At 40.0% G+C, this 21360-nt stretch overlaps 1 protein-coding gene across 2 annotated transcripts in view; it reads right to left on the reverse strand.

Annotated features, from left to right (window-relative positions):
• LOC115123163 (engulfment and cell motility protein 1) overlaps nucleotides 1–21050 on the reverse strand; it is a 234667-nt gene extending 213617 nt beyond the window's left edge. For both annotated transcript variants that reach the window (XM_065017983.1, XM_065017982.1), the window contains exon 1: nucleotides 20950–21050. The gene's annotated coding sequence lies outside the window, so the exon portion shown is untranslated. The remainder of the gene's footprint in view (nucleotides 1–20949) is intronic.
• Between the last annotated feature and the right edge of the window lie 310 nt (nucleotides 21051–21360).

Consider the following 21360-nt stretch of genomic DNA (forward strand, 5'->3'; position numbering starts at 1 on the left):
AACTAAATACCAAAACGTTCATCTGACTGGTTCATACTACAGGAACTAAATACCAAAACGTTCATCTGACTGGTTCATACTACAGGGAACTAAATACCAAAACGTTCATCTGACTGGTTCATACTACAGGGAACTAAATACCAAAACACTAAAATGTTCATCTGACTGGTTCATACTACAGGGAACTAAATACCAAAACACTAAAACGTTCATCTGACTGGTTCATACTACAGGGAACTAAATACCAAAACGTTCATCTGACTGGTTCATACTACAGGGAACTAAATACCAAAACACTAAAACGTTCATCTGACTGGTTCATACTACAGGGAACTAAATACCAAAACGTTCATCTGACTGGTTCATACTACAGGAACTAAAAACGTTCATCTGACTGGTTCATACTACAGGGAACTAAATACCAAAACGTTCATCTGACTGGTTCATACTACAGGAACTAAATACCAAAAAAAACGTTCATCTGACTGGTTCATACTACAGGGAACTAAATACCAAACACGTTCATCTGACTGGTTCATACTACAGGGAACTAAAACTAAAAGCGTTCATCTGACTGGTTCATACTACAGGGAACTAAATACCAACACTAAAACGTTAATCTGACTGGTTCATACTACAGGGAACTAAATACCAAAACGTTCATCTGACTGGTTCATACTACAGGAACTAAATACCAAAACGTTCATCTGACTGGTTCATACTACAGGGAACTAAATACCAAAACCAAAACGTTCATCTGACTGGTTCGTACTACAGGGAACTAAATACCAAAACATTCATCTGACTGGTTCGTACTACAGGGAACTAAATACCAAAACACTAAAACGCTCATCTGACTGGTTCATACTACAGGGAAGTAAATACCAAAACATTAATCTGACTGGTTCGTACTACAGGGAACTAAATACCAAAACGTTCATCTGACTGGTTCATACTACAGGGAACTAAATACCAAAACACTAAAACATTCATCTGACTGGTTATACTACAGGGAACTAAATACCAAAACGTTCATCTGACTGGTTCATACTACAGGGAACTAAATACCAACAAAACGTTATCTGACTGGTTCATACTACAGGGAACTAAATACCAAAACGTTCATCTGACTGGTTCATACTACAGGGAACTAAATACCAAAACACTAAAATGTTCATCTGACTGGTTCATACTACAGGGAACTAAATACCAAAACACTAAAACGTTCATCTGACTGGTTCATACTACAGGAACTAAATACCTAAAACACTAAAACGTTCATCTGACTGGTTCATACTACAGGGAACTAAATACCAAAAAGCGTTCATCTGACTGGTTCATACTACAGGGAACTAAATACCAAAACGTTCATCTGACTGGTTCATACTACAGGGAACTAAATACCAAAACGTTCATCTGACTGGTTCATACTACAGGGAACTAAATACCAAAAACGTTCATCTGAATACTACAGGGAACTAAATGGTTCATCTGACTGGTTCATACTACAGGGAACTAAATACCAAAAACTAATCTGACTGGTTATACTACAGGGAACTAAATACCAAAACGTTCATCTGACTGGTTCATACTACAGGGAACTAAATACCAAAACACTAAAACGTTCATCTGACTGGTACTACAGGGAACTAAATACCAAAACGTTCATCTGACTGGTTCAGGGAACTAAATACCAAAACGTTCATCTGACTGGTTCATACTACAGGGAACTAAATACCAAAACACTAAAACGTTCATCTGACTGGTTCATACTACAGGGAACTAAATACCAAAACACTAAAACGTTCATCTGACTGGTTCATACTACAGGGAACTAAATACCAAAACCTGAAAACGAACTAAATCAAAAGCGTTCATCTGACTGGTTCATACTACAGGGAACTAAATACCAAAACTAAAATGTTCATCTGACTGGTTCTACTACAGGGAACTAAATACCAAAACACTAAAATGTTCATCTGACTGGTTCATACTACAGGGAACTAAATACCAAAACACTAAAACGTTCATCTGACTGGTTCATACTACAGGGAACTAAATACCAAAACACTAAAAGCGTTCATCTGACTGGAACTACAGGGAACTAAATACCAAAACGTTCATCTGACTGGTTCATACTACAGGAACTAAATACCAAAAACTAAAGCGTTCATCTGACTGGTTCATACTACAGGAACTAAATACCAAAACGTTCATCTGACTGGTTCATACTACAGGGAACTAAATACCAAAACCAAAACGTTCATCTGACTGGTTCATACTACAGGAACTAAATACCAAAACACTAAAACGTTCATCTGACTGGTTCATACTACAGGGAACTAAATACCAAAACACTAAAATGTTCATCTGACTGGTTCATACTACAGGGAACTAAAAACACAAAACGTTCATCTGACTGGTTCATACTACAGGGAACTAAATACCAAAACGTTCATCTGACTGGTTCATACTACAGGGAACTAAATACCAACACTAAAACGTTCATCTGACTGGTTCATACTACAGGGAACTAAATACCAAAACACTAAAACGTTCATCTGACTGGTTCATACTACAGGGAACTAAATACAAAACACTAAAACGTTCATCTGACTGGTTCATACTACAGGGAACTAAATACCAAAACGTTCATCTGACTGGTTCATACTACAGGGAACTAAATACCAACACAAAACGTTAATCTGACTGGTTCATACTACAGGGAACTAAATACCAAAACGTTCATCTGACTGGTTCATACTACAGGGAACTAAATACCAAAACGTTCATCTGACTGGTTCATACTACAGGGAACTAAATACCAAAACGTTCATCTGACTGGTTCATACTACAGGGAACTAAATACCAAAACGTTCATCTGACTGGTTCATACTACAGGGAACTAAAAACACTAAAACGTTCATCTGACTGGTTCATACTACAGGGAACTAAATACCAAAAAAATGTTCATCTGACTGGTTCTTAGTACAGGGAACTAAATACCAAAACACCAAAACATTCATCTGACTGGTTCGTACTACAGGGAACTAAATACCAAAACACTAAAACGCTCATCTGACTGGTTCATACTACAGGGAAGTAAATACCAAAACATTAATCTGACTGGTTCGTACTACAGGGAACTAAATACCAAAACGTTCATCTGACTGGTTCGTACTACAGGGAACTAAATACCAAAACACTAAAACATTCATCTGACTGGTTCGTACTACAGGGAACTAAATACCAAAACGTTCATCTGACTGGTTTGTACTACAGGGAACTAAATACCAAAACGTTCATTTGACTGGTTCATACTACAGGGAACTAAATACCAAAACGTTCATCTGACTGGTTCATACTACAGGGAACTAAATACCAACACTAAAACGTTAATCTGACTGGTTCATACTACAGGGAACTAAATACCAAAACGTTCATCTGACTGGTTCATACTACAGGGAACTAAATACCAAAACGTTCATCTGACTGGTTCATACTACAGGGAAATAAATACCAAAACGTTCATCTGACTGGTTCATACACTACAGGGAACTAAATACCAAAACGTTCATCTGACTGGTTCATACTACAGGGAACTAAATACCAAAATGTTCATCTGACTGGTTCTTAGTACAGGGAACTAAATACCAAAACACCAAAATATTCATCTGACTGGTTCGTACTACAGGGAACTAAATACCAAAACACTAAAACGCTCATCTGACTGGTTCATACTACAGGGAAGTAAATACCAAAACATTAATCTGACTGGTTCGTACTACAGGGAACTAAATACCAAAACACTAAAACATTCATCTGACTGGTTCGTACTACAGGGAACTAAATACCAAAACGTTCATCTGACTGGTTTGTACTACAGGGAACTAAATACCAAAACGTTCATTTGACTGGTTCATACTACAGGGAACTAAATACCAAAACGTTCATCTGACTGGTTCATACTACAAGGAACTAAATACCAAAACACTAAAATGTTCATCTGACTGGTTCATACTACAGGGAACTAAATACCAAAACACTAAAACGTTCATCTGACTGGTTCATACTACAGGGAACTAAATACCAAAACGTTCATCTGACTGGTTCATACTACAGGGAACTAAATACCAACACTAAAACGTTAATCTGACTGGTTCATACTACAGGGGCCTGTTGCACAAAACTAGGACAAGGGATTAAGCCAGGATATCTTGGTGATCCTGGCTCAATTGATCCGTAATCCGGTTGCACTAAAGATGGATAGGGGGCAGGAGGATATGTTATGGTATAAATTACCATGGAGATTTATTCTGTGGAGCTAGCCTGCTCCAGACCAGGCTAAATTCCAGGATCTATTTAATCTCATCCCTAATGTCAGTCAGCAGTCACCACAAATGGAAACCAATAGTTATTTCACTGCTCACTATACATTGTTATCACATATAACTAGACCCACTGTTATTATTTAAACGTTTGTGATCATTAATTTCAATGATTTTGGATAAAAATGATTTTTAGATGATGTTGCTATCATTAGATAATTTACAGTTTCCATAGACTATAAGGCTATATATAAAATGATAGAATATTAGGGCCACAGAGGGGAAAAAACACAAGTCATAATATTGTAACCAGTTGTTTTAAAGGAGGACAGTTGTTAAAATGACAGATGTGGGGCATTTCGTGAAATTGTACTTCAGTATGGTTTCATAAACAAAGACATGCTGATGTGCCAGAATATTAAGTATCACATTGTCATAAGTATCAAAACTGTAAAAACAATATGTAGCTTTTCTGCAGAAAGAACCAGCCTCATAAATGTATGACTTTATCCTTTTTCTTCAGTGTGGCCCTAGTACTCTGTCATATAAACAAATACACATTCCATATGAATATAAAAACACAATGTGTAACATTATGTTCCTTTATTGAATAAGGACAAAACAAAGCAGGTAAACCATCAGCTCCTTTCGAAACTGAAGTCAGTGACTCTACAAGATGGAAAGCACAGAATCCAAGCATATTATACAAAATGATACATACACATTCAAAGGTCTGTATATAACACACCCTGCATGTCTGCACACTAAAATAAATGCAGGACAAATCCATACACATCAACTGAACAGACAAATGAATGGATGCAGTAGCCTCCTGCAGCCTTGTATTACACAGTATACCGCACAAACATCATAAGAGGCCAAATTCGTTCAAAAACGAACCCAAAAAACCCAAATTCCTCTGCCACCGCAGGACATATTTAACCAAAATTGAAAGCACACATACTAACTAAAATAATTCAACACATATTGGTCCCTCAGCAGCCGACCACTGTCGTCATCAGGGAAGATTGCCGGATTGTCCCAGTCCATGGCTGGTGGCACTCTGGGGGCCCTCTCCTTCCTCAGGCAGGCCACATTGTGGAGGACAGCACAAGCCACAGTAATATCACATGCCCTAACAGGGCTGACCCTTAATTTGTGAAGGCAGTGAAAGCGTGCCTTCAGGAGGCCAAAGGTCATTTCAACTCTGGCCCTGGTCCTGGCATGGGCATGGTTGTAGGCCTGCTGTGCTTCCTGGGGTCTGTGAAAGGTGTCAGGAGAAAAGGCTGGCAGCCATACCCCTGTCTCCCAGCAACACACCAGAGAATTCACCTGTCAACACAAAATCTCATCATTACTACCTCATAAACACAGTGATATTCTTGACACAGCCATGATGGTTATAAATAGGGGTTGTGTGGCTTACCTTGTGATAGGCACTGATAGATTTCAGAGGCCCGAAAGATTCTGGAGTCATGGACTGAGCCAGGCCATTTTGCCACAACATTGCTGATCACACAGTCAGCATTGCAGACCATCTGAAATCATAAGATGAGGAATATTACACCAATCAATGCACATCACTGGCAATGCAGAGTGTTCGTCAATGGACAATATCAAAAAGTTATGTTCACCTGAACATTAATGCTGTGAAAGGATTTCCTATTCACAAAAATCGGCCTCATGGGCACCTGAGGGGGCTTTTATCTGATGTGTGTGCAGTCCACTGCACCAATGACATTGGGGAAACCTGTCACACAAAGTAATGAGTATCCTACTATGTGTTAACAGTTGTCCTGTAATTTGTAGATCCTCTTACCTGCAATCCTATAGAACTCCTCTTTGATGTCACAGAGTCTTCTGTGGCCAGGGAAGGAGATGAAGACATCTGCTAATGCTTTGATAGCCAGACACACACTCCTTATTGTGCGGCAAATTGTGGCCTTGTTCAGCATCCCCCACTGAGTACAGGAAGGCTCCACTAGCAAAAAAGCGCAAGGCCACACAAACCATTTGCTCCACACTCAGTGCATGGCTCCGTGCAGTGCGGTGCTTAATCCTGGGACCCAGTAGTCTGCATAGATACCTGATGCCATCTGCAGAAAGCCTGTATCTTTCATATAGATGGTCATCAGGGAAGGCCAGTGGGTCCAACCGGTCCCTGAAAGACCCTTTCTCGCCTGAAGGCTCTCCTCAGCACAAGTGCTTCTTCATCCACCACATCTCGCACGAATGGGCATGCCATTGTCAGAGCAGAAAGGAACACACAATTTTGGGTCTTCATATAGGCTAGTGGCCACACCTGGTGCTGGGGGTGGGCAAAGAGGGCGATGCCTCATAACGATGACTTGGTTGTACTGATTGCTGGGAAAATAAAAAAACCTTAGAAAGATGCCACCGTCCTGTGTGCTCACAATAAGAGCTCATATGTCATGGCTCACTTGACTTTACGAGAATATACCTAATTTTTATTTTGAGCTGTGTCATCTTCTTGGAGCTGGGGGAGGAAAGAAAAATAATGATTAATACATTTGTGTTACAGTTAGCATACAGTGTACATTGAAGGCATATCTCACCTCCCTCTCAAGTTTTTTTATTTCAAGGTCCAGTTTCCTAATTGTCCTCTTTTTTATTTCGGACTCCAGTGCAAGATTTTCCATCTTTTTCTTCTTGTACTGAATGTCTATGTCTGCCAGTTCTATTTGGCGCCGGAGGTGGTTGCCATACAACTTTCTGATAGCTTGTGAGCTCTGTGAACACAATACAATTAGCGCAGCTGGAATTTGGCAGGATGTGGTGTCCTTTTATTAATACGCACTATGTTGCCAGGCTGGTTTTCCCACTGTATAGCATCTGGGTCCTGTAAAAGAAATTAGATTTTTTGATTTTGATGAGGACTCCTCACCATTGTAGAGTAAATAGTACTTTCACAGTCTTAACATGATACCTCATGCCTTCTGGAATCCAGAGAGATGGTCTCCTCCTCATCATCGTCTCCATCATGTGCTGTTGCTGCTGCACTGGGGCCTTCACCCTATCACATTTAATCGGATTCATATTGAAGCTAGTAGACAAGACATGCCAGGCCTACAGTATGCCTTTGATGGAGTACTCACTGGATCAGCATCGTCTGGTGCTTGTGCTGGTGGCTCTAACAGGAACACAGTGCTGCCAGGCACTGCAAGGCAATAGGTAAACCAAAGTCAGACAGTCCAAATTGATTCAATATGAATGTGGTTGTATCCCATGTAGAGATGGAAGGACATACCTTGAATGAAGCGGGTGGCATCTTGGGAGGAACCTATGCTCGTCTCTTTCCCCCAGGGATCCCCTCTAAGACGGGCCTGCCTTTATTTAGCTCCAAGGCCATGTCCTCTGCTGGGGTAAGGTCAGCCTTTGGTGACCCACCACCCGTGCCTTGTCTGTGGGTATTCTTTTTCACTGCTAAAACAGTAGAGACAATGTGTGAGCAGGCACCTTCTGGGTACAATATATGCTTGTGCTTTGTTAAATATTAGTCAGGGACCATACCATTCTGCAGAATGTTCTTGTATTTGATTTTGACCTGCTGCCATGTCCGTTTTGGCCCGTTCATGTTTAATCTACACACACACACACACACACACACACACACACACACACACACACACAACACACAACACACACACACACACACACATTTAATGGAGTCACACTGCAAAAATTACTTGGTATTTTTGTCTTGTTTTCAGTAAAAATATCAAAAAATTTATCATAGCTTTATACAGTGTGATGGAGTTACTTTACACAATTTCACTCATATCTGCAGTGCATTTCAATTAAAAATTTAACCGTTTCATAATTACAGTACAACTGCATTTTTGGAGATGTGAATTAAATATTTGAATTGTAATTGTGATGTTTCAGCGGAGCGGTGAGTGTGTAATTGTGCACTACTTACGCATTCAGGCGGTCTAAATACTTTGCCACGCTTTTCTCTTTGCTTTATCACTGTGGCGGTGTTGCCTTTCTTCTTAATTATATCTTTTACCTCCTCGTATGCCTCCATGAGGATTTGTGCTTCCGACGGGGAAAAGTACGCGGCTCTAGTTGCCATGGTAAATCAGTTAATCTGTGATCTGTGGCGGGGTCTATTTGAGTGAGCCGTGAGCGCGCACCTATCCAGGATTGGTTTCACCTGGCTTAATGAATCCGTGTCTGCTCATCCTGGCTTGGTCTTTGTGCAACCAATTAAGCCTGGACGCACATGTTTTGGCTTCATTGAGCTCAGCTGAGTCATTTATCCCGGATGTCTTAATTCTACTTTTGTGCAACAGGCCCCAGGGAACTAAATACCAAAACGTTCATCTGACTGGTTCATACTACAGGGAACTAAATACCAAAACGTTCATCTGACTGGTTCATACTACAGGGAACTAAATACCAAAACGTTCATCTGACTGGTTCATACTACAGGGAACTAAATACCAAAACGTTCATCTGACTGGTTCATACTACAGGGAACTAAATACCAAAACGTTCATCTGACTGGTTCATACTACAGGGAACTAAATACCAACACTAAAACGTTAATCTGACTGGTTCATACTACAGGGAACTAAATACCAAAACGTTCATCTGACTGGTTCATACACTACAGGGAACTAAATACCAAAACGTTCATCTGACTGGTTCATACTACAGGGAACTAAATACCAAAATGTTCATCTGACTGGTTCTTAGTACAGGGAACTAAATACCAAAACACCAAAACATTCATCTGACTGGTTAAATACCAAAAACATTACTACAGGGAACTAAATACCAAAACACTAAAACGCTCATCTGACTGGTTCATACTACAGGAAGTAAATACCAAAACATTAATCTGACTGGTTCGTACTACAGGGAACTAAATACCAAAAGCGTTCATCTGACTGGTTCGTACTACAGGAACTAAATACCAAAACACTAAAACATTCATCTGACTGGTTCGTACTACAGGGAACTAAATACCAAAACGTTCATCTGACTGGTTTGTACTACAGGGAACTAAATACCAAAACGTTCATTTGACTGGTTCATACTACAGGGAACTAAATACCAAAACGTTCATCTGACTGGTTCATACTACAGGGAACTAAATACCAAAACACTAAAATGTTCATCTGACTGGTTCATACTACAGGGAACTAAATACCAAAACACTAAAATGTTCATCTGACTGGTTCATACTACAGGGAACTAAATACTAAAACACTAAAACGTTCATCTGACTGGTTCATACTACAGGGAACTAAATACCAACACTAAAACGTTAATCTGACTGGTTCATACTACAGGGAACTAAATACCAAAACGTTCATCTGACTGGTTCATACTACAGGGAACTAAATACCAAAACGTTCATCTGACTGGTTCATACTACAGGGAACTAAATACCAAAACACTAAAACGCTCATCTGACTGGTTCATACTACAGGGAAGTAAATACCAAAACATTAATCTGACTGGTTCGTACTACAGGGAACTAAATACCAAAACACTAAAACATTCATCTGACTGGTTCGTACTACAGGGAACTAAATACCAAAACGTTCATCTGACTGGTTTGTACTACAGGGAACTAAATACCAAAACGTTCATTTGACTGGTTCATACTACAGGGAACTAAATACCAAAACGTTCATCTGACTGGTTCATACTACAAGGAACTAAATACCAAAACACTAAAATGTTCATCTGACTGGTTCATACTACAGGGAACTAAATACCAAAACACTAAAACGCTCATCTGACTGGTTCATACTACAGGGAAGTAAATACCAAAACATTAATCTGACTGGTTCGTACTACAGGGAACTAAATACCAAAACACTAAAACATTCATCTGACTGGTTCGTACTACAGGGAACTAAATACCAAAACACTAAAACGCTCATCTGACTGGTTCATACTACAGGGAAGTAAATACCAAAACATTAATCTGACTGGTTCGTACTACAGGGAACTAAATACCAAAACACTAAAACATTCATCTGACTGGTTCGTACTACAGGGAACTAAATACCAAAACGTTCATCTGACTGGTTTGTACTACAGGGAACTAAATACCAAAACGTTCATTTGACTGGTTCATACTACAGGGAACTAAATACCAAAACGTTCATCTGACTGGTTCATACTACAAGGAACTAAATACCAAAACACTAAAATGTTCATCTGACTGGTTCATACTACAGGGAACTAAATACCAAAACACTAAAACGTTCATCTGACTGGTTCATACTACAGGGAACTAAATACCAAAACGTTCATCTGACTGGTTCATACTACAGGGAACTAAATACCAACACTAAAACGTTAATCTGACTGGTTCATACTACAGGGAACTAAATACCAAAACGTTCATCTGACTGGTTCATACTACAGGGAACTAAATACCAAAACGTTCATCTGACTGGTTCATACTACAGGGAACTAAATACCAAAACGTTCATCTGACTGGTTCATACTACAGGGAACTAAATACCAAAACGTTCATCTGACTGGTTCATACTACAGGGAACTAAATACCAAAACGTTCATCTGACTGGTTCATACTACAGGGAACTAAATACCAACACTAAAACGTTAATCTGACTGGTTCATACTACAGGGAACTAAATACCAAAACGTTCATCTGACTGGTTCATACACTACAGGGAACTAAATACCAAAACGTTCATCTGACTGGTTCATACTACAGGGAACTAAATACCAAAATGTTCATCTGACTGGTTCTTAGTACAGGGAACTAAATACCAAAACACCAAAACATTCATCTGACTGGTTCGTACTACAGGGAACTAAATACCAAAACACTAAAACGCTCATCTGACTGGTTCATACTACAGGGAAGTAAATACCAAAACATTAATCTGACTGGTTCGTACTACAGGGAACTAAATACCAAAACGTTCATCTGACTGGTTCGTACTACAGGGAACTAAATACCAAAACACTAAAACATTCATCTGACTGGTTCGTACTACAGGGAACTAAATACCAAAACGTTCATCTGACTGGTTTGTACTACAGGGAACTAAATACCAAAACGTTCATTTGACTGGTTCATACTACAGGGAACTAAATACCAAAACGTTCATCTGACTGGTTCATACTACAGGGAACTAAATACCAAAACACTAAAATGTTCATCTGACTGGTTCATACTACAGGGAACTAAATACCAAAACACTAAAATGTTCATCTGACTGGTTCATACTACAGGGAACTAAATACTAAAACACTAAAACGTTCATCTGACTGGTTCATACTACAGGGAACTAAATACCAACACTAAAACGTTAATCTGACTGGTTCATACTACAGGGAACTAAATACCAAAACGTTCATCTGACTGGTTCATACTACAGGGAACTAAATACCAAAACGTTCATCTGACTGGTTCATACTACAGGGAACTAAATACCAAAACGTTCATCTGACTGGTTCATACTACAGGGAACTAAATACCAAAATGTTCATTTGACTGGTTCTTAGTACAGGGAACTAAATACCAAAACACTAAAACGTTCATCTGACTGGTTCGTACTACAGGGAACTAAATACCAAAACATTCATCTGACTGGTTCGTACTACAGGGAACTAAATACCAAAACACTAAAACGTTCATCTGACTGGTTCGTACTACAGGGAACTAAATACCAAAACGTTCATCTGACTGGTTTGTACTACAGGGAACTAAATACCAAAACGTTAATTTGACTGGTTCATACTACAGGGAACTAAATACCAAAACACTAAAACGTTCATCTGACTGGTTCATACTACAGGGAACTAAAATACCAAAACGTTCATCTGACTGGTTCATACTACAGGGAACTAAATACCAAAACGTTCATCTGACTGGTTCATACTACAGGGAACTAAATACCAAAACGTTAATCTGACTGGTTCTTAGTACAGGGAACTAAATACCAAAACACTAAAACGTTCATCTGACTGGTTCGTACTACAGGGAACTAAATACCAAAACACTAAAACGTTCATCTTACTGGTTCATACTACAGGGAACTAAATACCAAAACGTTCATCTGACTGGTTCATACTACAGGGAACTAAATACCAACACTAAAACGTTCATCTGACTGGTTCATACTACAGGGAACTAAATACCAAAACACTAAAACGTTCATCTGACTGGTTCATACTACAGGGAACTAAATACCAAAACGTTCATCTGACTGGTTCATACTACAGGGAACTAAATACCAAAACGTTCATCTGACTGGTTCTTAGTACAGGGAACTAAATACCAAAACACCAAAACATTCATCTGACTGGTTCGTACTACAGGGAACTAAATACCAAAACACTAAAACGCTCATCTGACTGGTTCATACTACAGGGAAGTAAATACCAAAACATTAATCTGACTGGTTCGTACTACAGGGAACTAAATACCAAAACGTTCATCTGACTGGTTCGTACTACAGGGAACTAAATACCAAAACACTAAAACATTCATCTGACTGGTTCGTACTACAGGGAACTAAATACCAAAACGTTCATCTGACTGGTTTGTACTACAGGGAACTAAATACCAAAACGTTCATTTGACTGGTTCATACTACAGGGAACTAAATACCAAAACGTTCATCTGACTGGTTCATACTACAGGGAACTAAATACCAAAACACTAAAATGTTCATCTGACTGGTTCATACTACAGGGAACTAAATACCAAAACACTAAAATGTTCATCTGACTGGTTCATACTACAGGGAACTAAATACTAAAACACTAAAAGGAGGAATACCTAGGATAGGATAAAGTAATCCCTCTCACCCCCCCTCCCCCTGAAAAGATTTAGATGCACTACTGTTCCACTGGAGGTCATAAGGTGAATGCACCAATTTGTAAGTCGCTCTGGATAAGAGCGTCTGCTAAATGACTTAAATGTAAATGTAATGTAAAACGTTCATCTGACTGGTTCATACTACAGGGAACTAAATACCAAAACGTTCATCTGACTGGTTCATACTACAGGGAACTAAATACCAACACTAAAACGTTAATCTGACTGGTTCATACTACAGGGAACTAAATACCAAAACGTTCATCTGACTGGTTCATACTACAGGGAACTAAATACCAAAACGTTCATCTGACTGGTTCATACTACAGGGAACTAAATACCAAAACGTTCATCTGACTGGTTCATACTACAGGGAACTAAATACCAAAATGTTCATTTGACTGGTTCTTAGTACAGGGAACTAAATACCAAAACACTAAAACGTTCACCTGACTGGTTCGTACTACAGGGAACTAAATACCAAAACATTCATCTGACTGGTTCGTACTACAGGGAACTAAATACCAAAACACTAAAACGTTCATCTGACTGGTTCGTACTACAGGGAACTAAATACCAAAACGTTCATCTGACTGGTTTGTACTACAGGGAACTAAATACCAAAACGTTAATTTGACTGGTTCATACTACAGGGAACTAAATACCAAAACACTAAAACGTTCATCTGACTGGTTCATACTACAGGGAACTAAAATACCAAAACGTTCATCTGACTGGTTCATACTACAGGGAACTAAATACCAAAACGTTCATCTGACTGGTTCATACTACAGGGAACTAAATACCAAAACGTTAATCTGACTGGTTCTTAGTACAGGGAACTAAATACCAAAACACTAAAACGTTCATCTGACTGGTTCGTACTACAGGGAACTAAATACCAAAACACAAAAACGTTCATCTTACTGGTTCATACTACAGGGAACTAAATACCAAAACGTTCATCTGACTGGTTCATACTACAGCTAACTAAATACCAAAACGTTCATCTGACTGGTTCATACTACAGGGAACTAAATACCAAAACACTAAAACGTTCATCTGACTGGTTCATACTACAGGGAACTAAATACCAACACTAAAACGTTCATCTGACTGGTTCATACTACAGGGAACTAAATACCAAAACGTTCATCTGACTGGTTCATACTACAGGGAACTAAATACCAAAACGTTCATCTGACTGGTTCATACTACAGGGAATTAAATACCAAAATGTTCATCTGACTGGTTCATACTACAGCGAACTAAATACCAAAACGTTCATCTGACTGGTTCATACTACAGGGAACTAAATACCAAAACACTAAAACGTTCATCTGACTGGTTCATACTACAGGGAACTAAATACCAACACTAAAACGTTCATCTGACTGGTTCATACTACAGGGAACTAAATACCAAAACGTTCATCTGACTGGTTCATACTACAGGGAACTAAATACCAAAACGTTCATCTGACTGGTTCATACTACAGGGAACTAAATACCAAAACACTAAAATGTTCATCTTACTGGTTCATACTACAGGGAACTAAATACCAAAACGTTTATCTGACTGGTTCATACTACAGGGAACTAAATACCAACACTAAAACGTTCATCTGACTGGTTCATACTACAGGGAACTAAATACCAAAACACTAAAACGTTCATCTGACTGGTTCATACTACAGGGAACTAAATACCAAAACACTAAAATGTTCATCTGACTGGTTCATACTACAGGGAACTAAATACCAAAACACTAAAATGTTCATCTGACTGGTTCATACTACAGGGAACTAAATACCAAAACGTTCATCTGACTGGTTCATACTACAGGGAACTAAATACCAAAACACTAAAACGTTCATCTGACTGGTTCATACTACAGGGAACTAAATACCAACACTAAAACGTTCATCTGACTGGTTCATACTACAGGGAACTAAATACCAAAACGTTCATCTGACTGGTTCATACTACAGGGAACTAAATACCAAAACGTTCATCTGACTGGTTCATACTACAGGGAACTAAATACCAAAACGTTCATCTGACTGGTTCATACTACAGGGAACTAAATACCAAAACGTTCATCTGACTGGTTCATACTACAGGGAACTAAATACCAAAATGTTCATCTGACTGGTTCTTAGTACAGGGAACTAAATACCAAAACATTCATCTGACTGGTTCGTACTACAGGGAACTAAATACCAAAACACTAAAACGCTCATCTGACTGGTTCGTACTACAGGGAACTAAATACCAAAACGTTCATCTGACTGGTTCATACTACAGGGAACTAAATACCAAAACGTTCATCTGACTGGTTCATACTACAGGGAACTAAATACCAAAACACTAAAATGTTCATCTTACTGGTTCATACTACAGGGAACTAAATACCAAAACGTTTATCTGACTGGTTCATACTACAGGGAACTAAATACCAACACTAAAACGTTCATCTGACTGGTTCATACTACAGGGAACTAAATACCAAAACACTAAAACGTTCATCTGACTGGTTCATACTACAGGGAACTAAATACCAAAACACTAAAATGTTCATCTGACTGGTTCATACTACAGGGAACTAAATACCAAAACACTAAAATGTTCATCTGACTGGTTCATACTACAGGGAACTAAATACCAAAACGTTCATCTGACTGGTTCATACTACAGGGAACTAAATACCAAAACACTAAAACGTTCATCTGACTGGTTCATACTACAGGGAACTAAATACCAACACTAAAACGTTCATCTGACTGGTTCATACTACAGGGAACTAAATACCAAAACGTTCATCTGACTGGTTCATACTACAGGGAACTAAATACCAAAACGTTCATCTGACTGGTTCATACTACAGGGAACTAAATACCAAAACGTTCATCTGACTGGTTCATACTACAGGGAACTAAATACCAAAACGTTCATCTGACTGGTTCATACTACAGGGAACTAAATACCAAAATGTTCATCTGACTGGTTCTTAGTACAGGGAACTAAATACCAAAACATTCATCTGACTGGTTCGTACTACAGGGAACTAAATACCAAAACACTAAAACGCTCATCTGACTGGTTCGTACTACAGGGAACTAAATACCAAAACGTTCATCTGACTGGTTCGTACTACAGGGAACTAAATACCAAAACGTTCATCTGACTGGTTCATACTACAGGGAACTAAATACCAAAACGTTCATCTGACTGGTTCATACTACAGGGAACTAAATACCAAAACGTTCATCTGACTGGTTTGTACTACAGGGAACTAAATACCAAAACGTTCATTTGACTGGTTCATACTACAGGGAACTAAATACCAAAACACTAAAACGTTCATCTGACTGGTTCATACTACAGGGAACTAAAATACCAAAACGTTCATCTGACTGGTTCATACTACAGGGAACTAAATACCAAAACGTTCATCTGACTGGTTCATACTACAAGGAACTAAATACCAAAACGCTACATACCAACTCCACAGACAGCTGGAAACGGGTAGACCAAGTACATAACTATCAGTTAGAAAACTGGTTCAAATATCTGTGGGGAGGGATGGTCTGTGGTGGTGGGATGGTCTGTGGGGGAGGGATGGTCTGTGGGGGAGGGATGGTCTGTGGGGAGGGATGGTCTGTGGGGGAGGGATGGTCTGTGGTGGTGGGATGGTCTGTGGTGGTGGGATGGTCTGTGGTGGTGGGATGGTCTGTGGTGGAGGGATGGTCTGTGGGGGAGGGATGGTCTGTGGGGGAGGGATGGTCTGTGGGGGAGGGATGGTCTGTGGTGGAGGGATGGTCTGTGGTGGTGGGATGGTCTGTGGGGGAGGGATGGTCTGTGGGGGAGGGATGGTCTGTGGTGGTGGGATGCTAAAAACAAAACTCACGAACATCTGACAAACACTAAACTCATTAGGACCTAAGTCTTCTTGAGTACAACAGGTGTGTTAGTGGGAATGGGCAAGGTGAACAGATCCTATAATTTACCTGATTATTTATCTGTGAACTGTACAGTGTCTTAACTCCCGTATCTTACCGAATTTGCACTCACTGTATATAAACATGTTTTCTTTTTTTCTACTGTATTATTGACTGTATGTTTTGTTCATTCCATGTGTAACTCTGTGTTGTTGTATGTATTGAATTGCTATGCTTTATCTTGGCCAGGTCGCAGTTGTAAATGTGAACTTGTTCTCAACTAGCCTACCTGGTTAAATAAAGGTGAAATAAAAATAAATAAATAAAAACAGTCAACTCTGTTGAGCTGGCTGCAGGATAACAGAATGTCAAACCTACTTGAGGGGGCTTTGTTGCCCTTAAATCAGAGAGAGACAGACAAACAGAGCGCAAGAGAGAAAGGAGGACTGTCAGGCGAGGTTTTCTACTCATAAATTGCGAAGGTTGCACTTGGAGGTGGGAGGGTGGAGTATAATTTATGTGCACCCAGGCACATTTGTGGTGAATCTGAATGAGGCCCCCCACCCCCTCTCTCAAAGTGGATATCCCAAATCAGCACTCCTTTCAGTCAGAAATCTAATCTGGGGACATATAGTAGGTATCAAGCGTCTCCAATTTGTAAGTCGCTCTGGATAAGAGCGTCTGCTAAATGACTTAAATGTAAATGTCTCGGAGTAGGGGTGCTGATTTGGATGTACACACAGGGTAGCCTAGTGGTTAGAGCGTTGGGCTAGTAACCGGAAGGTTGAAGGTTCAAATCTGTCGTTCTGCCCCTGAACAGGCAGTTAACCCACTGTTCCTAGGCCGTCATTGAAATTAAGAATTTGTTCTTAACTGACTTGCCTAAAAAAATTAAATAGGTGATAATTCAGATTATTATGGACAGGGAGGACTTGATCCTAGATCAGCAGTCCTACTCAGAGACTCTTGTTTATTACATACCCTTATCTCCACATTGTTACTGTGCTTAAACTCAATTCCTCTTCATCAATGAGGCTTATAATGGGATCCATTAGAGGGGAAAACCAAGGTTGGAACCATTAACATGGTGTCATTTTCAGGAAGACCCTTTAGGTTTTAGACATTTGAATTTAGTCGAGAAGTTGGCAGACGCTTGCCATAGCAAGCAAGCAAACCATAGCAAGCAAGCCAGTTAAACACTCTTTTCCCCTGTGTGTGTGTGTGTGTGTGTGTGTGTGTGTGTGTGTGTGTGTGTGTGTGTGTGTGTGTGTTATAACCAGTAAAACAGCATTTCCCCTGTGTGTACATTCCTTTGACATACTGTTCTTCAGGTGTCTATAAAATTGATGATATTTTGCTGACACACATCACTTCTGGGCTGCTAGTCAAAGCCTTCCAGACCTGACACACATCACTTCTGGGCTGCTCGTCAAGGCCTTCCAGACCTGACACACATCACTTCTGGGCTGCTAGTCAAGGCCTTCCAGACCTGACACACATCACTTCTGGGCTGCTAGTCAAGGCCTTCCAGACCTGACACACATCACTTCTGGGCTGCTCGTCAAGGCCTTCCAGACCTGACACACATCACTTCTGGGCTGCTCGTCAAGGCCTTCCAGACCTGACACACCGGTCCTCCAGGAATGAAGAAAAGTTAGATTTAGGAAAAGGATGTGAGACTAGATTGTTTTGTAGAGTTATGGACACATCAAGTGTGTGACACCATATCAATTTTGACAAAGATTTGTACATTGTCACGATTTGACTTCCAAAATGATCGTCAGATGAAAGCATACAGTACACTACAACTTGTGAAAATCAGCCAATCTCAAATCATAAGCCTCATACCAAAACTCCTTAAGGCAGAACATGTAGATGCAACAGAGGAACGATGTAACGGTGGGCAACTTTGAGGGCAGTCCTAATAATAACACTTTTCTGGTTACTACATGATTCCATACGTGTTATTTCATAGTGTTGATATCTTCACTATTATTCCACAATGCAGAAAATAGTCAAAATAAAGAAAAACCCTTGAATGAGTAGGTGTGTCCAAACTTTTGACTGGTGCTGTACATCAATCTGGCATGATGATACTGGCACTGCTGTGCCAACACACACACACACACTGGTTAATGGAGCATGGATGAGGATGAGGTGCTCCAGCCTGGTCTCATAGCAATAGACGTAACATAGTAAATGTAAATCCCAGGACACTCAAATTAGTATTATATGTTACGTTTTGTACGGTTAAATGGTCGGGATGGATGAGTGGGCATATAACGCAAACGTCTATAACACAAACGTCTAGCAACCCAAAGGTTACAAGTTTAAATATCATCACAGACTACTTTAGCATTTTAGCTAATTAGCAAAATGCCAACTACATACTACTTTTTAGCTACAGTACTTTGCAACTACCTACCATGTTAGCCAACTCTTCCCTTAACCTAAACTTAAACCTAACTCCTAGCCTGGCTAACGTTAGCCATCTAGCTAAGATTTAGCAAATTCGTAACATATTGCACGTTTGGCAAATTCTTAACATAAAATACAAATTGTAATTCATAACATATCATACAAAATGGGCGATGAACATGAACAAATTAATTCATACAAAATGTAACATACTAAAGGGAGTGTCCCAGATTTACATATAGAATAATATGAAAATGCTCTGACACCAGGTTGGGGGCTCAGAAACTGCATTGCCCTCTGGGAAGAGGCCTCTGGAATAATCAATAGTCAAAAACACACAAGACAGTCAGATGAAGCTCAAATAACATGAGAGTGGAGGCTGCTGAGGGGAGAACAGCTCATAATAATGGCTGGAACGGACAAAGTGGAACGGCATCAAACTGTTTTTGATACCATTCCACTGATTCCACTCCAGCCATTACCATGAGCCCGTCCTCCCCAATTAAGTTGCCACCAACCTCCTGGGGGTGTGTGTGTGTGTGTGTGTGTCTTAGATCTCAAAACAACCATTTCTTGTAGGAGAGCATCAAAGCACTTCAATATAATGATCCAATCTGTAGAAATCATCTGCTGGCAAACTGCTGCCTGAATGCATCTTCTAGCCTACAATAATTCCCACAATGTGATTAATGACATTGAATTTACTGTGGTTCAAACGATAGCCCGCGTGCATGCATCTCCATCCCATAATGAAGACAAGTCAAACTGGAGGGAGTGAATAGGCTCAAAAACACCTGCATTGGAAGCAGGGGGAAATGGGGTGCAGACTTCTATCCTGTAATTCAGGTTTGTTTACACAACAGTGGCCAAAATTGAATCTGGGACTTCTCTCCTGTAATTCAGGTTTGTTTACACAACAGTGGCCAACGCTGAATCTGGGATTTCTCTCCTGTAATCCAGGTTTGTTTACAGTGGCCAATGCAACCAGGGATAAAGTCTGGACAGGGGTGTTTTGTAAACAAGCTATCCACTTGTGTTTCAACAAACAACGACTACATACGAGAACTCTTTCATTGGAATTCCAGTGCAGGGGAATTGTATACTGGCCGCGGACCCGCCAACTTCATGAGCAGCTGACCTGTTTTGAGCGAGCTTGTCAATCAACAGAGCAGCACCCAGAACCGCGGCGCCCACTCCTGCAGAAAAGTAGCCGACTGATAACATTTCCAGGGCGCCCAAACTGTTCTACTGTATCAATGTACCAATAGCAGATATACTGGCTACAGTAGCAAGTCGAACACCGACTTTTGACAATTTATTGAGCAGTTCATTCTGGCGTGTATCCTAAACTAGTAGACGCAAAGAAGAAACTGCATGCTTTCTATTAGGCTAAATGAAATAACGTTTCATTTTTTACCAACCTGGCCAAGCGATGGAACTTCTCATGTAGCAAAACGCTGATGTTCAGAGTTTGTGTCACAGTCAGTCGTGCGTGCGTATTCTGTCCCTCTCCTCCGCTCCGCTCCAGATTATGTTTTCACTTCCTCTTTTTCTCTGCCGTCTGCTGGTTGGCTCCTCTCCTCCGAGATTCGAGCAACGATGCTAGGGATTTTGACCAATTAAAACACAACAAATCCCGACAATCGAAGGAGCGACAGGACACTCCCCGTTAATGGGTTGCAATCAATGACTGTGTGGTGTCAATTCATATATTTCATCACTTTCTCTAATGTCCTTCATTTGTTAGTAGGCTTAGGCCTATAACCGCATGGTCGGGACGGAATGCTTGTTAGAGATGTAGCCCAGAATATTATGTCAACATTGAACCTCGG

The sequence above is a fragment of the Oncorhynchus nerka genome, linkage group LG4 (assembly GCF_034236695.1).
Source record: "Oncorhynchus nerka isolate Pitt River linkage group LG4, Oner_Uvic_2.0, whole genome shotgun sequence".
In the NCBI taxonomy this organism is placed as follows: domain Eukaryota; kingdom Metazoa; phylum Chordata; class Actinopteri; order Salmoniformes; family Salmonidae; genus Oncorhynchus; species Oncorhynchus nerka.